The sequence below is a fragment of the Schistocerca piceifrons genome, chromosome 2 (assembly GCF_021461385.2).
Source record: "Schistocerca piceifrons isolate TAMUIC-IGC-003096 chromosome 2, iqSchPice1.1, whole genome shotgun sequence".
Classification (NCBI taxonomy): Eukaryota; Metazoa; Arthropoda; class Insecta; order Orthoptera; family Acrididae; genus Schistocerca; species Schistocerca piceifrons.
The window spans coordinates 924,876,082-924,881,093 of NC_060139.1; positions in this window are offsets into that span (position 1 = coordinate 924,876,082).

A 5,012-nucleotide genomic window follows, 5' to 3' on the forward strand; every position below is an offset into this window, starting at 1 on the left:
ACTATAACTTTAATGGTTAATGGTGTGAGTGAGTACCACACAGGCATGCATGCACATGCACGTACACACACACACGCACACACACACACACACACACACACACACACACACACACTATATATATATATATATATATATATATATATATATATATATATATATATATGCCATTATTGTATTTAAATAAGACTGACAGACATTTAAGACATTTGGAAACTATATGAAAAACACTATGGCAAACACATCTCATTCCATTGCTCTGCTGGATGACTGGGTATTTCATAAACAGATATTCTAACTTGTAGCAAAATAAAATAATATATCATTACACTTTTAAATATAATCCTGTATATTATATACAAAATACCCTGACATAGCGACATCACTGATTATACATATTATATAGTTTTCTTCATCATTCCATGTGAATCCAAGTTCACTGCGTGACAGTATTTCTCAAATCTTTCTTGTATGCCTTGAATTCCACGTCTATTGGCACCCAAAATAGGTACACCATCTTGCAATGAGCTGTCATTGATCCTAGACCCTTGAGTGACCAAAAACACAAACAGCAGTACTAGCTGGCAGGATGTCACCCCTAGCCGGACGGAGTGGCCGTGCGGTTCTAGGCTCTACAGCCTGGAACCGAGCAACCGCTACGGTCCCAGGTTCGAATCCTGCCTCGGGCATGGATGTGTGTGATGTCCTTAGGTTAGTTAGATTTAATTAGTTCTAAGTTCTACGCGACTGATGACCTCAGAAGTTAAGTCGCATGGTGCGCAGAGCCATTTGATGTCACCCCTACAAGGAGATTCGCTGACTTTCCACTTGAACTACAGTTGACTCTCCATTCCGCTCCACTGGTGTCGGGCTGTGCAGCCCCCTAAACACCCGATGGGCTGAAGGATACTGGGCAGCGCTGCAAAAGAGTACACAGAGACGGTGTCCTTTGTACCCACGACCGATGCGATGTTGTCTTCTTTGCGCCTAGCACCTGCTGCTCGGGCAACCCCACTGACTTTACTATATCGAATGGAGCAGCTGTACCTCATAGATACAGCAGCTGACAAGTAGCAGCACAGTTTCCAGCTTTCGATCACGAAATTCAAACGGTGCCGCAGCACTGACAAGCGGAAAGCCTCATACACGGCCATCTAATTCGGTTCATATTTGGCTGATAGTTTGTATATAACGTAAAATGAAAGACTATTTTGGCTCAGTAGCCCCTCTCCCCCCCCCCCCCCCAGCCAACACGCCATTTTGGAGGAATTTGTCACCACATTTCATGACGAGCAGTCGACAAAATATGACAAAATCAATAGATAACTGAGAACTAAGGGTTTTTCATCATAATTTGTGGAGTTCACAAATACATATTTTCGTAGTAATCGATGAATAAGATTTTTGACGGCCGCTGACGTACCAGTAAGGTAAACGCAGGCGCATCTACAGAAGTCGTTTGGCCGTGAGCAGAGAATTAGTATTCTATTTCCAAGTGCATTTTTTTTCATTTGTAAATTTATTCTATTTGTATTTTTTCCGCTTCGCAGTTAATAACAATGAAGGGTTAATGAGATAAGTAAATCAGTTCCAAAATATATCGATTGAAGGTTTATCGAAAACTGTTTGGTAAGTCACTGTATAATTTGATTAGGTTTATAAGCTGGAGAGCTGCTTTCAAGGTCTGTTGCTGTTCTGATGAAGTCTCCTTTGTTCGAAGAAGAGCTATACTGTTGCTCATTATTATTCTACAAGATGTCTGGTAAGATACGTACCATCCTGTGTACCTCTTTTGTTTAAATATGGCACGGTAGTGAGCAGCCAACTTCTGATGACACTAAAGTCAAATACGCTGTCCACAGTCATCGAAACTCAGCTGCAGAATAGACAATGAGAATCATGAACAATAATCGGCACAGCATCTAAGCAAGGTAGCTAGCTTTCAATAACTGAGTAAGGTAAGGCTACCTATTGTGTGCTGCTGGACGCTGATTTGAGAATTGTGATTTCACCACTTCACTGAACTGGCGATTAGAAGGTTGATCATTTATTAAATGATCTTTCAGTTAGTTAGCTATTTGTGCTTCCTGAATTCATGTGAACACAACCTGGGAGACCACCCTTTCGCACAACTGGGCGCTATGACAGGAAAGCTAAGACACAATTCAAATAATGTGTTGCTTTCATGAAACAATTTTCCGCCCCGATAGCTGAATGGTTGCCGGCACGGTAGCTCAGCGTGTTCGGTCAGAGGGCTGTGTGCCCTCTGTAATAAAAAAAAACTGAGTCAAAGAACCAACGATCAGCTTGATCGGATGTCTTGTGACATCCGCCCAGACCAAACACAGCGAACTATATCGAACAAAATGAAAGTAAAAAAAAACGGTCCGCGTGACGGACTGCCGTCCTAAGGAGCCCGCGTTCGATTCCCGGCTGGGTGGGGGATTTTCTCCGCTCACTGACTGGGCGTTGTGTTGTCCCCATCATCATTTCATCCCCATCCGGCCCAATGTGGCGTCGACTGTAATAAGACCTGCACCAAGGCGGTCGGATCTACCCCGTTACGGGCCTTCCGGCCAATGACGCTAAACGCTCATTTCATTTTTTTCATGAAACAATTTATTTACGGAATACATACGATATTTCGATATTCAGACGCCATTCTTCCTCCCGCTGCGCTGAATATATGTAGGTGTGTCGTGTGAGACTATTTTTCTTGTACATTCGAGTCACATCGCATTACTTTGTTCTCAAGGGCATTAGTTATTTCATCACACACACACACACCCTCATGTCTAGTTGAAATTGTGTTTACATATTGTATGCATGTGCACGACCACCTAGATCGGGCAGTTCGCGCCATGGATCATCAGCTGAGAAACCTCGCACAGCTGGCCACGGTGGTGGAGTCAGCATGGCTCCACATCGCTGCCGATGCCCTCCAGAAACTCACTGAGTCTCTTCCTGTACGTCTCGCAGCAGTGTGCGCTTCAGGATCTGATTATTCAGGTATTTGACAGGTGGTCACATTAATGTGACTGTACAGTGTAACAGAGCTCCACAGTTTTAAAGATAACGTGTTGTCATGGCAACCACATTGCTCCTTGTTGGCATCTCTTTGTAGATGTATCTATGTTGACAATCCTATGCCAGTCTCGATGTTGTAAAAGAAGTTTCTTTGTAACTTCCCCTTCATTCTCCGAAATGCAGTCATTGTCTTTTAATGTATCTCATAACTTGAATTTAGTATCGTAAACTGGGCCAGTAATTTAATTTTCCTTTACTGCAACTGAACACCACCAATTTAGACTAATACCATCTAGTCTCTTGGCTTGTTTACTCAAGCTGATATATATTTTGTATTTATGCAATAATCCATATTTGCAAATTCCGTGCTCTTTTGGAATTACTGAACGCATCTATTGCCTTACGCAATAACGCTACGGTGCTTAATTAGCTTTACAATGTTAGTGTTACTCGGTAGCATGTTTGACGTGATTTTATACTTTTCTCTTGAGACTACCATAAATTTGGTCACCAGTTGTATCCCGTTCAGGAGAAAAATCTTATAATTCTTGTGCACGTAATTTCCATAGTGTACCAAAATTGCTATTTTTTGTGAATTTTATGGAGACCATATTAAACTTGTAGAATTCAGTTTCTTTGTTTTCTCTCTTATTTTCGCTGAAGGTGTCTGCTTGCATAGCTACATAAGTAAATCTGAAAAAGATTGATGCTGCCCCATTCAGTTCTTAATCATGAGTGTCTTTTCACGTCCAGCCTCCTTTCCATGGTTCTTAAAATTTCACGTAATTTTCATCTTTGAAGGTAATCCCCACAGCCTGCTGCAAGCTATACGTGTATTCTCAGCTCACCAAGCCAAAAATTTGTTCTAGGTATACAAAAATAAATCACCCCTTCTTAATCACTAAAGTTTTTTCTAGAATAAAGTGCAATTCTAAAATTATCCTCTTTGAAACCAAAGTGATCATCTTCGACACATTCTTCCATTTTATTTATAACCCAACCGCTCAGGATCTAAAGAGAGCTGTTCTGTTATGTGACAGAATGTCAATAAGTCTGAGAGCAAAGGCATTTCTAATTTCTGGTAAGGAAACCGAATTCCTCTCTACTCTTCGAGAAAAATGCCAGGATATTCTTTATGTTAAGAAACTGACCCTCATTCTATAAATATTTCATTTACTTCGAACTAGTTATGTATTTCTATCCAAAATGAAAATTACTGTAAAAGCTACCCTTTTTTTCACTCCAATCTTACTTAATTTATGAAGGGTTAATCTCTTCTTTAGCACCCCGTTTCACAAACACCATATATACGAGAATATTTCCCATATATCTGTCACTCTTATGGTAATTGTACTGGACGTTTAGTTTTTACAATTTATATTAATGGTCCTAGCATTCAAGTCACTCTTCCAGTTCATAACGAGCGAGTATGCTTAATTACTGTCCATGCCTTCATATTGTTTCAGACACACAAGGTTATTAGACTGCTCCATGGTTGTAATTATTGTTTTAATCGTTTCCCTTTCTGTAAATCATCTTTTCATCCAGCTTTCTAAAATGTGGAAACTTACAGTTTTATAACTAGTTAAAATATAAGGACTATGACTGGATCAAAACTCAGTTGCAAAACGAACACTCTAGATATGATTAAATGCCTTCTCTTTCCTTATCTACATCTGCATATCCAACAAAAGAATACAAGATGAAGTTGATGAACTAATCGTCCATTGTTTTTCACATTTATCTCTGCGTGATTAGGTCAGTAATTTAGAATTTTCTCAAGATCCACTCTTCTCCAATCACAGCATAAAGAAGTTCAGCTTCAACTGAGAATATTCCGAGGTTTTCTCGAGTTTCTAGAGTCCTACTCTTGCGTTCAACAGAAACAGCGTGTCTTGTGTTAGAAAGCAAATAACGATTTTTCTTCACCAAAACTATCTATGTACTTCCATACCACAGCGAGTATCTTTTCCACGATCGTTAAT